This window comes from Tachypleus tridentatus, chromosome 1 (genome assembly GCF_004210375.1).
Source record: "Tachypleus tridentatus isolate NWPU-2018 chromosome 1, ASM421037v1, whole genome shotgun sequence".
In the NCBI taxonomy this organism is placed as follows: Eukaryota; Metazoa; Arthropoda; class Merostomata; order Xiphosura; family Limulidae; genus Tachypleus; species Tachypleus tridentatus.
Genome location: NC_134825.1, coordinates 37,265,671 through 37,287,966, shown reverse-complemented (window position 1 = coordinate 37,287,966; position 22,296 = coordinate 37,265,671). Strand labels below are relative to the sequence as shown.

The 22,296-nt window shown below is 32.6% G+C and overlaps 1 pseudogene across 1 annotated transcript in view; it reads left to right on the top strand.

The window, feature by feature from the left end:
- LOC143246281 (uncharacterized) overlaps window positions 1–22,296 on the top strand; it is a 166,683-nt pseudogene that overhangs the window by 50,061 nt on the left and 94,326 nt on the right. The window contains exon 3 of the transcript XR_013025900.1: window positions 20,569–20,629. The product of XR_013025900.1 is annotated as an uncharacterized LOC143246281 (transcript). The remainder of the gene's footprint in view (window positions 1–20,568; window positions 20,630–22,296) is intronic.

Below are 22,296 nucleotides of genomic sequence, written 5' to 3'. Positions count from 1 at the left end.
ATTGAAATGGATTATGCAAAAATCCATATATCAATTTCAAATTTTTAACTTCGGAGAAACGTGATTCAAATTTTTGAGGTAAATTTTTGATCCAGTTTACATAGAGATTGCCTTAAGCATCAGAGAAATCACACTCTTTATCATTTTCTAGAAAACTATTCAACTTTGCAAAATGTGTCAAATCGTTTTTTTGTCATTGTTCCGCAAGGAGGTTTAGCTTTCATTGAAATTTATGAATATACTGTGATTGCTCGCTTATTATTTTACCTCTTCCCTGAAGCTTCGTATTCAAATTATTCAAGTGAGCCATCATGTTGCACAGAAAGTGCAAATCACACTGCCATGACAAAGTTTCAATTTCAGGGAAATTTTCAGTCTTACTTTTTCAACAGGATACTCTTTTATTTGAGGAAATAAGGAAGTAAATAGTTCCAAGACTTTTCCTCTACTTAACCATCTTACATTTGCAAAGTCAGTAAGATCATCAAAAGTGCAGTCACTGCTTTTCTTCAAAGATTCAACAAACTGTCGATAGATGAGAGAACTCCACTTCTAATATAATTCATAATTTTTACGATCATGTCCATCAAAATTTTCAGTTCATCACTTTTAGACATATGAGCATATAAATTTTCCTGATGCAAAATGCAATAGAAAAATGGCAGCGTGGACTTCACATTATTTTCAATTAAGTGCTGCTTCAAAAGAGAAACAAATCCTAATTTCGCTCCAGTCATGGCGGGAGCACAGTCTGTTGTGATAGAAACCAGTTTTTAAAAAATCCACATAGAATTTTTTGACATTTAAAGAAATATTTCAAAGATGTTTTTTCCACATGTTCGATCTCGTAATTCACAAAGGCCAATCAATTCTTCCCTCACTTGAAGATCTGAAGTTACATATCGAACCCAAAATATAGTGTCGCTAACATCTGTTTACTCGTCTAGTGCTAAAGAAAAATACAAACAGTCTTTTAGTTGTTCAAGCAACTAATTTGCTGTGCCTTTCGCTAGCTCTAGAATTTTGCGGCCGTTTGTTCTTCGACTTAATTGCAAGTTATTTTCCCTTTTTTCCTGGAATAAATTAATTCCAGAAGTTGTTACAAAACATCTACGAACTATTAGACCTTAACAACCTGTAGCAAATTCTAAAAACCGTAATTTATCATCACATGATTAGGTATTATTGGAAACATGAAATAAGACCGCCAGCTTGAGTTTAGGAATTAACTTTTTCCATCATTTATTTTTTATCGCAAGTTTGGTAATCACCAACTGCACTGTCTCATGTCATCGCTAATGTCGCTTCATCAATGCCACTGACTCCGCCCATTTTGTAACATCATTCTAGTTTAGATGTTTGTTATAGTGAGCGTTGTTTTGCATTCGCTTGCAAACATATTTTTATTGTGCAACTTTCAAGTGGCTTATTTTTAATTTCGCACAAAGCTACATGAAGGCTATCTGCGATAGCCATCCCTAACTTTTAGCAGTATAAAGCTAGAGGGAAGGCAGCTAGTCATTACCACCCACTGACAACTCTTGGGCTACTCTTTTACCAACGAATAGTGGGATTTACCGTCACATATAACGCCTCCACGGCTGAAAGGGCGAGCATGTTTGGTGTAATGTGGATTCGAACCTGCGACCTTCGGATTACGAGTCGAGTGCCTTAACCACCTGCCCATGCCAGGCCAACTTTCAACTGTTTAAATATATTTTGTTTTTAATCCCATAATATGGATAAGTGGATAATTCGAAAACGAAAGAATCCAAATGATGGTGAACACTCAGAAAATAAAGACAATTTATTTGATTCTGGTATTACTGTCGAAAAGAGAATGGTGCGTGACCGGAAAAACGCGAAACGAGAATTTACTGAAGTTGGGAGTTGAAATTTGCATTGATTGAAGCAAATAATAAGTCAGTGTGTCTTTTGTGTAACAAAGATTTTAAGAATAATAAAGTATACAACCTTAAGCAACACTTTTCACAACGAATTTGATGTAAAATATCCCGTTGATAACAAACATCGTATGAATGAAATTAGCTATCTGAAAGCACAACTTCATGAACAAAAGGAAGGCCTAAAAAGATTTTTATCATCCATAAAACTAGTTACGTTAGCTAGTTTTCTTTCAACATAGAAATATATAATGGGAATGGGTATTTAATATCAGTTGACAAATTACGTATCTGAAATTAAGTTTTTTGTTTTCTTTTTACTCCGAAGACTTTGAAAAACCGAGCCCTTAAATGGTACGTGGCGTAATTTCAGGAGGGAGGTAGATAATTTCAAACTGATAATAAGTGCATAATTTTAAACCAAATTTATGCCAACAATACTATTAGAATGGGAAGTATTGTACAAAAGTTACGATCTATTCACAGTAAATCTGTGAGATTTGTATATTCATCATGTTTTGGAAACAGATTGGCTCAAGATGATAGAATTGGATAAAAAAAAACATAGCTCGAGCACTTTCGAACCTCTGTTCTTCAGAAGCAAGCTGTGAAGATATTTCAAGTGCTTCTTAACTAGGACCCTCGTTAACTGTTGAATTAGGTATCTTATCTATGTAACGTGATTCTAGGTATAACGTTTAGTAAGATGTAAACCTTTTCCAGTTTAGGTGTGCATATGATCTAATTTAGATATGAAGGCCTTAATGAAATATTCTAATTTGCTCGTATATATTTTGGAATGAAAGGTCCTAATGAATTTTAAGAAACAGGAACAATTCCGGCGACCAATTAATTTTTTAACGTTTTTTTTTAGCTGTGTAAGTATGTTAACAAAATTACATAAAAACTATTCAAGAAATTTTAAATGCGATATTACGATCGTTTTGAAAATTGTATGAGAGTGCAATATTTTCCGCTAGGAACTTTAACAAATAGTCGCACTAATTTAAAATTTTATTTTGGTTATCCCCCATAATTCCATTAGCGTCTTTAAGCCTAGTTTGGAACCAACATTCTGTTTTTCGGGTAGTTTAAATCCATCAACTCTTCATGAACTTAAATCCCGTATATTCAGACTGAAAGACAATTTACAGTTTTACTTAATTGTATCTCTCACACCTATCCTTGGACAAATTTAAAACAAGACTTGGAAATATGAATGTACAATTGTCATCGCTTTTCTGTCACTGTATTAAAAATGGCGACATGTAGAGCTTCATTTTTTCATCATTTTTCCTTAGCCCGGTTGAACGTGGTCTAGTGCAATTTTTTTTTCTAGTTGCTGTTTTTTACATGTTTGATACTAAGGGCCAGCTCGCGTTCTTAGTAAACCGTCGCGGACTGCTAAAATATAAGTAATGAAAACTATTACAATTTACGTGTGAATATTCTGTTAGGGTTTGTTTTTGTTTTCATGAAATTCCACATACGGGGAAGATGGTTGTAGCGGACAGTTGTTTGAAAAGCACTGGTTTAGTGATTTTTTTTTGTGATTAACCTGCTGAGCTACGGATCAAGATCCAAGATTAAAAATGTGTTTTGTTTGTATTCACATATAAAATTAACATGAAAGTAATATAATATTACTCTGTGTTTAGGCCTGACTGAATGCTAATAAAAATATTATACGAGTCAATTAACTACCAACAACTTAGTAACAAACGTTTTCATACATTATTATTGTTTTTAATTTTGAAGGAAAATGATTAAATTGTAAAGAACCATCAGGTCTGCTCTGCCAAGTCATCTTGTATAATTTTGACTTCACAGGCACGTAAGAATAGAACCACAACCATATGGTTAGCGTACCCGAACTGAATTAAAATATTCATGTTCGTGACCCATTGCCATAGAACCGTACTTCGCACTTTGGGGTCATGGGTGCGGTGAAAGAAAAATCAGTTAAATCCAACTATTAATTAAATCAATGGATCCTGTTAACTGTCTTTCCTGTATTGTACGGTGCAAGTTAAAGAACGTCTGTTGCAGGTAACTATTGTGTAGTTATGCGTGGATTGCTGAAACTTTAAAACGGGTGTGTGACTTCTAACCTACTTGTCTCCCGCTAGTACAGCGGTATGCCTACGGATTTACAACGCTAAAATCAGGGACTCCATTTCCTTCGGTGAACTCAGCAGATGGCTAAGTGTGGCTTTGCTATAAGAAAAACCCACCCACCCTGAACGACTTGAGCTGTTTATAATAAGACAGCTGTTAGAACAGTCGTACCGCTATATGCATTGTTAACACATTTGTGTAATATTAACCTCGATAATAGAAGGAAGTTGAAAGACACGTTGAAGGAGCTGTACATTCGAGTTGCACATCACTTATGTTCACTGAATATAAATGTTTTAAATAAGCTCTTTATAAATTAATATCTGCTTATTAGCTTTCTTCTCTCTTGGATGGGGAGTGAAAACTAGTTGTCTTGTCAGAGGGCGCCCGGCATGGCCAGGTGGTTAAGGCACTCGAATCGTAATCCGAGGGTCGCGGGTTTCAATTCCTGTCACACCAAATATGGTGGGAGCTTTATAATGTGACGATCAATACCACCATTCCTTGGTAAAAGAGTAGCGCAACAGTCGCGGTGAGTGGTGATGACTAGCTGCCTTCTCTAGTCTTACACTGCTAAATTAGGGACGGCTAGCGCAGATAGCCCTCGAGTAGCTTTGCGCGAAATTCAAAACAAACAAACAAGTCTTGTCAAAGAGAAGATAATTGAATCAGGTTTATTGGTCCTTCTTCGGTTTACTGAATTTGAAGGGATTCAGTTCTTCTGAAGGCCTTTAAATGAAAACAGAATCTCACTATTGTTAAATAAAATATTCAGTAACACAGTGGGTCAGAAGAAGGTCCATGAATTGGTCACAGATGAGGGAAGTATTTTGATATAAACACTTCTGAAAAAGTAATACACTCACCTTATCATATGTGACTGTCCAGTCTATACCAGAATCTATTCGCCAAGGACTTCTAAAAACTCGTAACTATAAGTCAACTTGTATAAATAATTAAACAAAGCATAATGTTCTAACAGATAAATACATTCTTCAACAATAAATTAAAAAAGAAAATGGAGGGAAAATAGAGTCGTCCTGCACCTTAAAGACACTCGTTATGGTTCAGTTTTACAGTGTCTTGATAATTCATTTACGCAGTATTGTGATACAAACTGTAGCTACAAATACTAGCATTAGAGCAGTGGTTCTCAACCTTTTTTTACCCATGGACCCCTTTTCCCTTCTTTTTTTCTTGGTGGACACTTTCATAACTATTGGTCATAAGAATACAATATTCTATTTTTCACTAATATAAATTTTGAGGTTTTAATAATCAAAGAAATAGTATATAATTAAGCTTTATTTTTAAATGAAAACTAATTTAATGCAAATAAAGTATTCTACAACAATTATAATAATAATTATAATTAGTAATAATAATAATAATCAAAATTATTGTGATAATAATTCTTTACCAATATCTTGTATTACAATATTATAATGTTTCTTCCATGGTCAAGCCCATGGAGATCAGAGCTCTTCAGGCAATTGAATTCACTGCAGCATTTATTTATGTACACTGGTTAAAATTTTTGATAAACCAGTTAAAGTTAAGTGTGTGATAAGAAAAAAAAAAAAGAGATAGGCATATTTATTCAATGAGATCCCTGTGGTTGATGCTGCTCGGCGAGTTTCTTTATATCTGGTTCCATCGATGTTAATGATAGTCGAAGATCACCTCTTTTCACAATGTCAAGTCTATTGCGAGCTTTTGATAACAGTTGAGAAACACGACTAAATCCCGATTCAACAAGATAAGATGTTAGAAAAGCAATAACGTAGAGCTGTGCTTTATCCCAGAGCAAAGGGTACTTTGTAGCAACATCATTTGTCTTCCATACATTGTACTTTCCATCTTTGAATTTTGCACGCATTATTTCATCACTTTGTAATTCGATGAGAGGCTCTTGCAAAGATATGTCTATATCGGCAACATTAACTTCGAAAGAAATTGAAACCCAAGTCGGTATAACCATCATGAGTAGATCACTAAACCGAGTTTGCATATCTTCATGCATATTTTCCATATATTCACCATATAATGCAAGATATTCATCTTGCAAATCGCTGCTAACAGAGGCCAAACAAGGAAACTGTTCAAATGCAAGACGCCTGATATTATTCTTATACAACTGTAGTTTCCTCAGAAAAGCAGCAATAGCACTTTTACTAGATATCAGATCAGAATCTTTTCCTTGGAGCTGTTTATTAAGTTAATTCAGTTTTTTAAATATATTTGATAAGAAAAACACATCACATTTATTTGCAAGCAGCTGTTCTCCAAGTTGTGTGTTAGCAAGAAAGGAAACAATAGAATCCCAAAGTGCAATGAAACGCTGAAGACAATTCCCCTTTGATAGCCATCTCACCTCTGTATGTAATACAAGCTGCTCAAACTCTTCTCCATTTTGCTTACATAATTCATGTAAAAGGCGGTCTCTGAGATAATTTGATTTAATATGGTTAACTACTTGTATTACGACAGTAAGGGCATCATGCAAACGTGCACTCATTTTCTTTGCAACTAAGTGTTGACGGTGTATCACGCAGTGAATATAAAATACTTCCGGGACAGCTTTTTTTAAATGTGCAATAAAACCTTTGTATCTGCCTGTCATAGATGGTGCACCATCAGTAGCACAAGCGATTATATTTTTGAGTGGAATATTGTTTTCCTGGAAATAAGTAACAACTTCATTAAAAAATTGTTTCACCTTTTGTGTCTGTCACAAGACTTCTAGCAAAAAGCATTTCCTCTTTGGGTCCTTCATCATTGTTAAATCTAACATATGCTAATAAAATGGCCTCATTATCTCTTAAAGTGGATTCATCAAGTTGAAAGGCAAACTGTTTCACTTGCAAGTGGGCTATCAATTGTTTTTCCACATCCTCTGCCATTTCATCAATGCGTCGTGACACACAAGAGTTGCTTAAAGGGATGGAATTAGTAATTTCACTTGCATTTTGTTTCATAACTGGCGAAATTATAACAGACATTGCTGGTAGAATTACTGTTTCACCAACATTATGGGGTTTTCTTGCCTTTGCTATTATTTTGCTAATTTCATATGATGCCAGTAAACCATCACTCATTTTACACACTTTGTTATTAAACAATTGAGACACCGTTTTTCTAGCTTGGAAATCATCACGAAGTTTTTTAAAGTATTCTACTGGTTTATCTTTCTCTCCTGTGTGCTTCTTTTCTGGATGGATTTTTAGTTTACAAGGTTTCATACTATCATTTGAAAGTACATCCATACATATGAGGCACATTGGTTTCGTTTCATCATGTGGTGTTGGAATAAATTCGTAAGACAAATATTCAACGGAGTACTGTCGGCACTTCTTTTTACTTGGAGCAGCCATGGGATGTCTGCAAAAAAAAATAAAAAATAATATATATACAGCTGGTAATACAATTATTGCATTTCATAATATCTAACTATATATATTGCTATTCATTTTTAGAAATTTTTCGACAAATAAAACACACATTTAGAAACAGAGTGCATGGTAAATTTTCGAGGTAAAACTGGTAAATAGAAATGTTATAGTTAAAATAACTTGAATGATTAAAAACAAACTATACAAGTCATTCATTATTATAATTAGGGTCACCATTGACATTTTAACTTCCTCAAAGCTGATAATTATATCAGATAACTGCCAAGTTATTAATTGATATTTGAAATTTGTATCAAAACGGGAAAAATGTGCCATTTTTCTCTTCAGTCTTTTTATACTTTTATACTGGGAAATAATTTTTTCATTATTGAAATGCAGAAATTAAAAAAAAATACGAAAGAATGTCTGTACTAGGAACTTTTAATATCTCTTACCTTTTCACGATGGAGTTTAACGTTAAACTGAAGTGAACTGCTTGGGTCAAGTCGACATTTTAATAGATTTTTCCCTAGAAGGGTTTGACAGATCGAAGTATTTCTGGAATAAATTCCCTAAGGAGATTAGTATGGGAGGGCGAAGGTCAGACAGACAATATAATAGGAAAAGAACCGACTGCCTGAGGCGCATATTTAAAACCAGCTCTTATCACTTATTTTTTCTTTTTTTTATTGCTTTCAAGGCAATTTTCTGGAAATTTTTCAAAATCTATAAAATACATCCAAATTCGTTTGAATGTCTACTTCAGCTTTTTTCACGTCCAACCAAAATTACAGTAGAAATTGAATTTTTAATAATAAAAACCATTCTAAGTTGGTTTTCTTCATGGACCACCAAAATATCATTGTGGACCCCCAATTTGTTATGTTTTGCCTGTGGACCCCCAGAAATATTCCATGGACCCCGGTTGAGAATCCATGCACTAGAGGAATTGGGACCGTGCAGTGAAATCAGGAAGGAACCATTAGTGAGGGAGAAGATAATGAAGACGACTAGTAGTGGTGACACGAGCGAGATGTACGAGCACTGACACAATGGGTGTGCTAAATATACTGTAGTGGTTTGATTTACTTGTTACAGTTGTTCAGAACTGTGATAGAGCACTCCAGAGAAAATTAACTAATATTGTTTATATCTTTACCTTGTTTTGTTTTTTAAAGCAGAGTACCCCAATAAAAATATACTGATATAAAACGTAGGTAACACTGATATGATTATTTATAGGATTATATGTGAATGTTGATCTGTTAACTATTGAATAAAAAATCCATATTTGAAAAACTGTGGAAAGTTTTCGACAAAATAAACGTCTGTAAATTCTATATCGAAGTTAATATGTTCTCAGTATTTACGATCTTTAGTTTGATCCTGCTGTGGCATTATTGGACTTGATATTCAATTAATAATTGTAAATATTAAAAATATTTTGTTCGAAATTCAGTTGGTAACAATTAAAGCTTAAATTTGAATTTTAACTGAGGTATAGGAGTGAGTCATAATAAAACTTTTCAATATCACATATATATATATAATTAAGCTGGGGTGTGACAGGTTTTATACATTTTGTTTATCTTTGCATGTTTTAAATAGTTTAGTTTTTATGAGTTTCATATGTGCATGCATATAAATATATATATTAGTTTTTATATTTTTATTGCAACACTTTTTAAAATCGTTTGTGCATATTGTAAGCATGCACTCGTCAGTTCGATTAGCGCTCCTCTTGTTTGTCATGACAAGCTGAAAACTTCGGCTATAATAGAGTGGGTCACGTGCTCGTGTTCATCGTCTAAATTTAAATGTCAAAGTTGAAGCCCATGATAGAGGAGAACAGCAGTTTCATAGAAAGATAAAGTTTAATCGCTCGAGAGGTAGTTATTACACATGGCCAAAGCTGAGCATGTAACTCGGAAAGCCATGATTGCTGACGTTGCTAGTAAGGCAAATTGCAAAACTTGTATGGGTAGTAACAGTAATATGTCAATATTATTATTGTTGTAATTTATGAATCTTTACAAATTCGTTCGGTGTTATTTTCGTCCAATAACCCACGCTTTTCTTAATATTAAATTACAGTCGATTTATTTTCAAATAGGAATAATATTCTCTTCGTTATATTTATTTAATTAATATACTTCTGGTATATTCGATACAAATATACATTTTTGATACGAAAATATGATATGGTGATTTAAAAAGATATCAAAGTTAACAGTGAAGTTGCCTTAAACCTGACTGATTTAAAAACGTTTTTTAAAAGTCAATAGAAATGTGCAATACAGAACTCGCTATTTAAAGTAACTTCAACGTATGATGTATTCTACTGTGTTCTTAACTTCTGACGGATCTGAGATCCGAACTCTATATTAATTTTTTTTTATAAATATAAAAGCAGAAACTATAATTTATTTTGCTCCTACCCCTAGTGGCTCAGCGGCAAGTTCGAAGACTTGCAACAAAAATCGGGTTTCTATACGCGGGGTAAACACAGCTCTGATAGCCCATTTTGTCGCTCCACTTTTAAACAATTAAAAAAAAAAAAATCTTCCAGGTTGTATCTTGAATTGATATTTGACCGACGTAATCAAATACATGATTTCTTTCTATTGACGTTTCAATCGTGGTATCTTCAACAAAGTTTAAATGTCTTCAATAGCCTGTCGGACTGGTTACATTTAGAAAACTATAATACTATTGGTTAAAACCTGTCTGAAGGTCTTTTGTTTATTAATCCAGATATCGAAATTATTTACACTGATTAATACATCTTTGAACTAATTCTGGACACTACATTTACCAACGCAGTCCTCTACCATTAGTTTTATACCAGTGCAAACCATAATCCCTGAAGAATATGCTACAGTTAAACAAGAATTTTCCGCCGTTCATCAAGTCCGTATCAAACTTCAGGCAGTTGTTGCTGCTAAAAGTGATCAGTGTTGGATGCAACGGGTCTAAGTAAAGTGAACTGCTAATTGTTGAAGTCCAATATTTTACATATAAATATCCCAATTTTTTTCAGAAAGAACCATTCCCCGCTGGGACAGCGGCAAGTCTTCGGATTTACAACCTTAAAATCAGGGGTTCGATTCCGCTCGACTCCATCGGCAGATAGCCCGATGTGGCTTTGCTACAAGAAAACACAAATTCCGAAAGAACCTAAAATACTAGAGTATAAACTTTGTTAAATTCGAAGAAATTAGACAGTGACCAATAACACCAGACCTTAGGCTTAACTTATACACATTGGATATGTTATAATTACCAAGGAAATAATTCAGTTTGCTACCCATTATTACTCATTTTATTTTCCTGCCTCAAACTGTACTATTTTATCTCATAAGAGTTGATGGTATTGTTTAGTTACCTTCCCTCTAACTTATCATTACAAAATTAGGGCCGGTTAGTGCAGATACCCCTCATATAGCTTTTTTTGTGTGTGAAATCCGATAAACCGAAAACATTTCCATCAAATTGTTTGAGAACACTTATTACGCGTTGAGTCTGAGGTAAAACACAATTACAGTGTGTGAATCCACCTGAAGTAACGAAATGCATAATATTACGAAAATATAATAATATATCTGACTTTTTAATTGGGCGTAGTATATACAGATTCCTTACATAATAGTTCTAACACACTATAAAAGAGGAACTGGCCCATGTATTTGAATACGTTACGTGAACAACTGATACGAAATGGCTAAAAGAGTGAATACTGTCAACTTAATAAGAGTGATGCCGAAAACACCGACAGCTGAGATATTTCTCTGTTATCCTATGATAAAGTAACAGGTCAATCAAAAGGTGGGCAGTACTTATGCTGTTTTTTTACTGTTTATTGTGAGAGTTTAATAGGGGTTTATCAAATAATTCAGCAACTTAGTAAGGAACTCTTAACTGCTGCGAAAAACATGCACGTAGAAATAAGGCATCTACTGCCACCTAACGTACGTAGATAGATTTAGGTATAATGGACGTTTGGCTCACAGGAAACCACTTGTAACAGCATTGAACAAAAGCAGTTTTTTTGGCTGGTACAACATACTGATTTGCATACCTCTTGCGTATGATATTCATAGTTTAAGCAGTTAACTTCTTCTGGACGTACATGGGTCTAGAGAAAAAATTGAAAGTCTTTGACCCATTGTATTTATACCAGTTTGTGAAGTATGGAGGTTTTGGAGTCTGTTTGGGTTGACATTTGGTGTGGTAACAAAGCGACTCTTGCATTCTTTCCAGGTCACCTCTATTCTAGAAGGTACGAATCAGCTCTTTCGGGATAAATTCTTGCTTCTGTTTGGTAAAGGATTTATGCAATAGGTTGGAGCATGTGCCACATCACCACAACAGCTGGGATGGTAAATAATACAAAAAATGCTAGTCTGAACGCCACGAAGTCCTGATTTGAATATATGGAAGAATCATGACAGGCAACTCGAAATCGAATGAACACTGCCAGTATCTCAACAGTAATTAGAAGATTATGTGTTTAATCTTAATGAAAACCTTAATCGCTATTAAAAACCTGATAGATTTCATGCCTAAATTCTCGTAAGTCTTACAAGATTCTGGCAGTAGACCTTAGCCAGTATTTTACTTTCTGCATAGTTATATTTGATCACTTATAATTCTTTGACCATTTTAGATATATGTACCAATTTGGGGTGTTCATATGTGAATTTGATTTGATTGTTTATTTTTTGTATTTTGCGCAAAGCTACACCGGCGCTATTTGCACTAGCTGCCCATAATATTTAGCGGTGTAAGACTAGGGGAAGGCAGATAGTCATCACCACCCACTGCCAACTCTTGGGCTACTCTTTCACCAATGAATAGTGAGATTGACTGACACATCATAATGTCCCCACAACTGAAAGGGTGAGCATATTTGGTGTGACGGGGATTCAAACCTGTGTCCCTCAAATTACGAGTCAAGTGCCTTAACCACCTGGCCATGACGGACCATTTGTGGATACGAACCGAGAGAAAATTCACCTATTATGATAGGACAGACAAAAGCTAGGTACTGAAAATGCGCTCGCACCTTACTATTTAAATGTGAATGTGTGCGAATTTAAACAGACGTAAACAAAACGCGGATGTAAATATACTTTAGTAAACATTTTGTACAACAACATATTAAAAACTTGTTTAAATTTATAAAATGGTCTAACATTATATCATAAAATAACATTGATGATTTATTTGTTGAAAATTTTAAGTATGGTAAAGTTTAGTTAGCCTGAACTATACTCTTTATAAAATATACTTAAGTAACAGTGTTAATTTATCTCTTTATCGAATACCGATCGTTCTTAATAAGTCCTCCATTGGAACAGCGGTATGTTTGCGGCTCACACCGCTAAAAACAGGTTTTGATACCCGTGGTGGGGAAAGCACAGATAGCCCATTCTGCAGCTTTGTGCTTAATTCCTAAAAACAAAACAAACATTCATAATAAAGACTTAACTAATGTTAGACCCAAGATAAGTGTATGCAATTATAATGAGGCCCGGCATGGCCTAGCGCGTAAGGCGTGCGACTCGTAATCCGAGGGTCGCGGGTTCGCGCCCGCGTCGCGCTAAACATGCTCGCCCTCCCAGCCGTGGGGGCGTTATAATGTTACGGTCAATCCCACTATTCGTTGGTAAAAGAGTAGCTCAAGAGTTGGCGGTGGGTGGTGATGACTAGCTGCTTTCCCTCTAGCCTTGCACTGCTAAATTAGGGACGGCTAGCACAGATAGCCCTTGAGTAGCTTTGTGCAAAATTCCCAAACAAACAAACAAAGCAATTATAATTATTTTTATTGTTCTAGAAATTCTCTGTTTAAAGAAGTACTATTGCACTAAATACACTAATTTGACAGCAAATGTTTTACAGGTTTGTGGAGAGGACACGTTGTAGAATTTATGTACTTTGTACATTTTTATCAGTTATTTTTTTTAACATGTCAAACAAAAAATATTACAAGCATATCATTAAAAGTATCATGTTCATGAAGGTCACTTAAACATGTCAGGGTATTTTTTCACAGTAATATTAAAACTATTTTTGTCCATTATTTGAGGAGTTTCTGAAAAGGTGTTTAATATCATCCCAGTAAGTTACTGTGGTACTTTGGTTGATCATCACCTAGAGTCCTCTTTCTCTCTTTTTCTTTCTTCCTTGAAAACTGTTTAATTTGTTATATGAAGTTTTTTAATAAACATACAGTTAGTCACTTTAACATAAGTGTCACCCAGTTCACACGCACAACAGAAAGGATAAGATTAATGATGAATAACCTTGTATATTTTGTCTCTTTGTTATATAATAAGTTTGATATACTTGTATGTTTTATAAATATTGCAAGTGACTGATACTAAATTTTCATAGCATTAAATTGGAAATGGTTTTCTTCACTATCTGACAGTCTTTGGCTGAAGGAAAGATAAGGAATGGTGCCTCTGGTTTCTAACATGGTGGCATGTAGTTCAGTATATGTATTTCAAACATGTTTATTAACAACGTAACTTGTATATGAGCACACATTAGCTGTGAAACTGCTGAGTTCTCAAGCAATCTTTTATATACTCCAGATGAAAATTGTAGGCCTCATCTTAATCTTCTGTGTGTCCTGCTTGAGTGTAAGTAAAATGTTTTGTGTATTTTGCCAGCTCAAGATGAAAATATTGTCTGATATGAAATTAGTTTGACATATTTGTGAACAAGTTACAGAAACAAAATATTTGTCTTCTTTTTCTTTTTTATAAATATGAGCACATAACAGATAAATGAGTAAATTTGTTACTTAAGAAATTTATTCTTACTGTCACTGGTGTTCAGGCCTCTATTTTTAGTAATGTTTGAAAAGGAAACATTATACTGTCTTTTAAATGTTGTTTTATACCTACAGAGATATAACATAAGGCTTGAACATTTCAAAACTTTTTTGTAATCTAGTACTGACTGAATTTTAGTCTGTTCTTCTTCCTCGATAAACCTTACTAACAGTGATTGCCCTGGCCGCTTATCAGTGTGTGTTATGGGAATCTTACCATGCATTTGGTGAATAAAATAAAAAATGACAAAACTTCTGAAGAATGAACATATTTTATGAATGTGACATGTAAGTTTACTACTCTCAAGTTCCCTTTTTTACATGAAATACATACTGTTTACTCATTTTAGTTATAATAAGTTTACAGCTTAATAATCTCGGTTTGAGTTTGCTTACTGATTATATTTTATTACAAATTACAGCTTTTATGGTATAGAAGATTTGTTTTTGGAACAGTTTCTAGAAATACATCTTTCCTATAGTGAAAGTTGTAACTTGTAATAAAATACATGTTTTGTTGCTAAGAGTTAATGACGATATATATATACACTAAACACATGGTATCTAGATGTAATATTACAGTATTATTTGTAAAGTGCATAAAAATTATGAACATTTTACCATTTTAATTTGCATTTTAAAATCTTTCTATTAGGCACTTAACTAATTTCATCTTAATTTAGTAATGAAACAAATTATCCCTGAAATGAGATCAGAAGAATGAAATTATATTGTTCAGTGAACAAAATGTTTTATTTCACATAACTGAAAACAAAAGCATAGTGATGAAGGTGGAATTATTAGCCTTTGGGCTAGAGATATTTTTCTGTATACTTAAACTTATTTTAGTCTGTAGATGGCTTTCTTTTTCATGACAATTTCAAAATCATTGTGTGCACTTTTTACAGACTAATAATAAATAATATTGCTGTCAGACTATGTTAGAACAAAAGTGGTAGAACCCAAGATTTGCTAAAAAGGATTGCAAGTTTTGATTGCATATCTGTAATATTTCATGGATGTTTTAAGTTCTAAATAAATTAACCTTGTATCAAGGATAGCAGACTATTTCAAATCCATGAAAAAGTGACAGCTTTAGTTTCTTAATACATGTCAAAATTAAATTAAATCAAAGTTAAGGCAGCAGTGACAATGTTATGTCAGCATCATTGGTTGAACAACTTCTGTGACTGTGGATGTTTGATTCTGTCAGTCTTAAAGATATATGCGACATTATCAGTTTATGAAGTTAAATGCTGAATCATAGACTGGATCTCTTGTACTGGTAGAGTACATTACATGATGTATGCTTTACAACTCAGTACTGCTTATGTGATTCAAACAGTTAAGTTTGACACTCTCATCAGTAAAAACAAACAACAAAGATATATCATTATTGATTTAGTCTTAGAAAACAAGAAAGTCGGATAATGCCAACTTACAGTGTAAAAGGCTGGGAAAGGATAAGAAAAGTGACATAAAAGGCTGAAAATTAGAAAAACTTCTGTCTAAAGGGAAATTTCAGCTGATTTACAATATGGTTGAAAATAAATTTGTGTGTGCTGAAATGTAACAACTGAGGTATATTGGTTTACAATCTAATTCAGAAAGTACTTTACAAAGGAATCAATGTATGAAGTAGTATCTAAAATTTTGGGGTTGCAACTGATTGGTCCTCATTTGGAAAAAGTTTGAAAATGTCTGCTTTAAACAGTTCACTGAAACCTATGGGTATTTATTTTTTGTTTATACTGTTGCATTTTAATAATAATTTTAATATAAAATATCCTTATGGAAGCAAATGGGAGAGTCATCTGTAATGGCCACCCTGCAGATTGTATTGATGAAAGAGTGCAAGTAAGAAATATATATTTTTATTAGACAGTTTAGTTTTGAGTTTCACTCCAAGTACATATCAGTAACTTCTAATCAAAGTAAGCTATGTAAATATTGCTGTAATTCAGTTCTTCATGTTGATTCGAGGTAAGTCATCTAATTTTAATCATAAGCTTTGTCATTTTGATGGATCTTCAAAGTCATTAAGTATTTTTCTCTCTGTTTTTTTTTCTTATCACTGAAAATTCAAATAGGTGTTTTATTGGATTTAATTTTAAGTTTTTTGTTAAACGTTATCTTCTTTGTCTCAGTTAGTGCCTTTATTGATATCAACTTCCTCTTGGAGAAAGATACTTACTTAGGGCAAAATTAAACTTCAACTGCGTCATATTAGTAGAACATAGGCAGCTAACTAAACTCAAGTTTAGTGCTCGGAGTGGCTCTTTAATTTTCACAAGAGCTCTAACAAATATCTTTTTAATATGAACATGCTGTTTTGTTGTTGTTGGTTTTTTTTTTAATAAGGTAATATATGGATACAAATGTTTGACATTTGTGAATGAGATGTTTATCCATTATGGACAAGCATATTCAACTATTGATCATACATATTTTTGAAGATGTTTATGATGTTCTGTGGTATCGTTTTGAGTTATTTTTTGGCAGACTCCTAGTGTAGTTTGCTCATTGCCAAACTTTATTTCTGGCTTGTTTGATATGAGGTTGTAAGGTCAATTTCAAGTCATATGTGATGTTTAAAAATTTTGCTGATGTAGCAGTATGGTAGAGGGTTTGATCTGGATGCATCTCTGGTGGGTGTATTTGTGCTTTTTAATTAATTTTAAGAATAGGATTACATGTACTTTAGAAACATTTTGATTCTATACTTTTGAAAATATCTGACCATCACAGAGTCAGTAGACTATATATGTACTCAATTGGTGTTATACAGATATGCATGCCAAAAAATTAACAACTACTTTAAAAGATGATTGCTACCCTCTTGGATTTGTTTCTGTACTCAGCAATCCCCAAAAATTGGAAAGAACCCATCAATAAAATAACACACCAGAAAATAATCAAACCAACCAGATTTTTCATTCTTCTTGTTTCAGTCGAGATAGATCTACAGCTAATGCCAATGTCAATTTAAATCCACTTTATATGTTTGGGGGCAATGAATGACATAATTTCTTAGTCATAATAATTAGTGGTAAATTTTTTAAAAATCATAATTTTAGTGTAAACGATGTTATAATTACCCTTGAAGTCAGCGTTTTTAAGGAAATCTGATTTTCCTTTAAAAACTTAAATATAAGATGAAACAGGAACTGCCAGCCAATAATAGATATATAATTCTCAATTTATATTTTGGGAGTCAACTCCTATATTATATACAAAGTGAAGAAGTTAAAATAATTAAAATACACTATTAAATTCTATTATACATATTCATAGAATACACTAACTTTCAATTAGGGTAAAAATGCCACAAAACAAGTAATAAAAAAGCATTTTGTAAATGTGAAATAATGTAAGGATGACAATGTCAAAATAATGCAAACAAGAATATAGGAGTAGTACAGTTATATGTAGATCATCCCTGCATGTCTTTCACTGTTAAAATTTAGTGTTTTTCTATAAAATGTATACTTGAACTTAATATTACTGCATTTGGAAGTCATATTCCTGTCTGCTTGTATGCAGTTTATTTATCATAACCATGGTCATGTGAGGGTACTTATCAATATAGTGCAACTTCTTGAATGCAAGGCTTGAATACAAGGAAAACTATGTTCAGTTGAAACAGACTCTGGATATGGGATCAGTCAAGTTGATCTAACTTGTAACCATTTTGTACTTGTTTGAATTATTTTTTGACATTGCCATCCCTACATCATTTTACATTTATAAAATGTATTTTATTAGTTGTTTACTTTAATAATGGTTGCATATTTCTAACAGCTATGGAGAGAGGTCAAGGAAATTTTCTATATTCCCACATCATTAGCAAATTGTGAACCAAAAAAGATGTTAGGGTCTGTAAATGACATTTTGCTTGTAAATATATGATGAACAATATGGGGCTAACTACTATTCCCTGGAGGACATCTACCTCTGGAGTAATGTTATGATTATCCACCCTCCACATTTATGTTACATTTCCTATTTTCCATAAAATTATAAGTGAATAATTCTTTGTTGTGATTCCATCTGTGATCTTAGACTGTTGGGCCATACAGTGTTTCATGTTTTTTTTATATCAACAAAGCATGTGATAGTATATTCATTAATGTAACTAAATGATCAGTGGTTTTCTGAAACCATTTTGAACTTCAGGTAATTTTGTATTACACTTAGACAGGATTAACTCTTCAACAACATGTTCCTCCACATTTTAATGAAACATGTAAGGGAAAGGTCTGCACGAACTCAGCTGAGCCTACTTTTCTGATTGGACAGTATGATTCAGATCTGACAAGGAAAAACTTTATAATGACAGTATCTAGCATAAATGAAACAATTGGAAAGCAGTAGGTATATGTATGTGTGTGTTTATATATATGTGTATATATATAAAACCCAAATAATTTATTTTAATATTCCACCTATCTCTCCATTTGCTACAGTAAAAACATGACAAAAAAGCCATGACGCATTGTAGAAAAAATTATGTGAAAGTGAGCTTACACTTTTATCTTCCTATATTCTGTTAGGAAGGCTATGAATGTATCTTTGTTGTCTACTTTAGATTTGATACCTATTGTCTGCCTATCTTTACAATCAAACCTATGCTTTCTTTCAACACACTGAATCTATTCATCAGCATCCATTTTATGGACAGTGAAACCGGAAATCAACACAGAATGTTTTGATTGTGCACCATCTACAGTTCTTCCATGGATTTTATCAGTAGCAAGATAGAATGGGCTGAATTAAAGATATGGTAAATGGTAACTGTATTATTCTTGTGAACAACCCATGGAATTTGAATAATTAGGATGTGACCAGTTCGTCTTTTACAGGTTTACTATTTAACAAATACATATACTCAATAATAAATGAGTATTTTTGTGGCCATGACACATACCGAGCATCTGTGGACCTCACTTCTGACTGATCAAAGGATGATATTAGAGGAACTGAATTCTGTCCTGTTCTTTGAACTTTAATGTTAGATTTGCTGAATTCACATTTTGGACTAAATCTTGATGTCATAACAGTACATGAAACACCAAGGATACTTTATGGAACTTAGACGAAGATTTCTTGCTTCTACCAATGAGTTGCACATTGTATTTAGTAATGTTATTCATCATACTCCTGGCAATATGACATTGTTTAATAAGTTTAAATACTCCTGTAATAGGTTGTACAGCACATTCAAGGATTAAAATATATTGTTAAGCAGTAAATCTGACCTTAGGAAGCATAGTAAGATATGTGCAGCTATTTGTACTGGTGCTTCCTCAAATTTAAGCAAACACCCAAACAGCACATATGAAGATGAAATAGAGCTACTTTATTCATAGGATGTGTTGGATATTAAAAATATATATGAAGAAAGAAAGACGCATTAAAATCTTTCCTAATTCAATTAATCCTTTAACATTACTTCAGAAATATTTTTTTCTTCAGAAAGAAAAACCACTTCTCCTGGGAAGCTTTTTTTTCTTCCTCAAATAACCTTTTAAAAATCAGTCTATGGGATTTTTTTTATTAAATAATGTAATCAAATATTATGTATTTTTACATTTGAATTAATATTGTCTGGTTTGTTTAGTCTTCATTCTTTACACCCTGCCTTCTCTCACATTATAAAATTTACACAGAAGCTATATCCTATACTTAACTTATGCTACTAAATGTTTATAAATTTGTTGTATATGTTTTTCATAAAACCCTTAACTGTTCAATTTTTTCAAAGTCAGAGCAAAATGTAAAAAAAAAAATTGTGATAGCTATTTTGTTTCAGCTGTAAAAACATTGTTATTGTTATATCCATTAACATACACGTATGTGAAAGAGAAAGATATATAAATTGTTTACTGGATAAGTGTGCACATAACACGGTTACTCTGAATAGCTGAGAATAATGTATGGTGAGATTATGGATGACTCCATCTAAGAGACACATTGACACATCACTAGCTACCACTGGTAAATATCTTGATGTTAGCAGTACAGAAAAGTACAACTTCAAATGAATAATGAACTGTGAAGAATGTGTAGTTGTTTGGAGTCTGTTTAATAGTGTAAGTTAGCTGTTTAGTAACATTTACTGAAATTATGCTATTTCTACAATAAAAATGAAAATTGAAGAAAAGACTTGCTGAGGAATCTGAAGTGAAACCAGTTATTTGTTTAACATTATATAAAGTGTCAATTATTGTATTTTGCTTCCCTTTTTCTTCTGTGGGCAAAATATTAACAGTTGTATGAATAAACATTTTAAGATTAATTTTCTTATTTTCAGAGTTAAGTTTGGTATCCTGTTGGACCAAGTTTGTAAAGATGATATTCCTGGTCCACTTTTGGTGAGTAGAATTTCTTTCTTCCAGTTCAGGAACTTTACTAATACATCTAAGTGCAAGATTCTCCATTTGTTAACAGTTATGATATTAAATATTTACATTTGCTTGAATGTTTGTCTATAAGCAACATTATGCAAAAATATTAAAAGTGAAAAATGTATGTGTGTGTTTGTGTACACACACACACACACATGTAGGTACATAAGTGACTACAAACAATACATGTATTTTTTAATGGGCAGTTGAAGTGAAGTCAGTCGTAAGGAGTTGTTGTGAAAGGTTTCTAATAGAAATAATTTTTTGCAATGTTGTCTGTAGATAAATATACTTATGTGTTGGATATTCCACCTTCATGGTCAAGATTGTTATCTCATTGCAGAGGTAATTTTTTAAGAATATCCATCTACTGAGGTAATAGATGTATTTCAGATATTTTGTGTACAACAAGAAAAACAAATTGATTAGTAATATGATTCTAAAGTATTCATTTTCTTTAAACTCTTAACTGAAAATACATAGATAGTTATATTAATGAAATTAAAGCAAAGGCCAGACAAATTTGAACTGATATACTTTTGTCACTAGAAGGAAAGGAACTGAAACTAAAAGTGTGTCACAGAAACTTTGTGGAAATGTATCATGTTATCGGCAATTCATTTAATTAGGAGTTGTTTGTACAAACATGTGCAAGACACTGAGGGATGGGTCAGAGAAGAAATTGATATTTAAAACCTAACAAAATGAAAACAAAGTCTGTAATGTCATTAGGGAAAGTTCAATTTTTGTATTTGCTATTTTTGTTATTAATTTTTAAATAAATTTATATTTGAAAAGATAAGATTCAGACATAATGAATTATGTACATAAATTTTATTTTTGAATGCTGACTGACAATATTAAAGTTATTTAAATATTCCAATATGATTGATAATGTATTCAGTGTATTCAAAGTTATAATTTAACATGGTATGAAGTAGATAGTATTGTACTTGTAAAAGGGATTTACTTGTTAAACATGACTACTCTGAAATATTGACATGAACTGTTATCTGTAATGATGAAATAAAAACATGCTGTAAACTTTAATTAAATTTTCAATTGACAAAATAAGCAGAAACACTGAGATTTGCAAATTTACATTGTCACTGGGCTAATGCTGTGACAAGAGTGTGAAATTATGACTTAGTTTCCAATCCACACATTAATTTTATCAATATTAAACTGAATTACTCTGTATAACATAAAGGTAAATGTTTAGTGTGAAGGATAGGTATGACAGTTCTATTAAGAGGTTATGTTTTTTGTTGTTGTTTTTTTATTCATGGATGATTGTATTAAACACACTTTTAATTTGATTACTGTTATTAGGTGTGTTGTACATTATTTTTATCATCACAATAATGACACTTTTTAATACTTAGTAGAGCTTGTTATTTGTTAGGCATATATCTCACATGCCTGTTATGTATAATGTTTATGATCGCTACAAAAAAAAAAGATTCTTAATTTAATGTATTATCTTATATGTGTAAAAAATAACAAGTATTGTTATATTTAGTAAGTATAGAATTTTTTTGTAAATGTATGGCCACAGTATTATCACTAATTAGCTATGAAAGAGCATGAAAATTGACACTTGGCTAGGATAACCCAGTTTCAAATCATTCCCA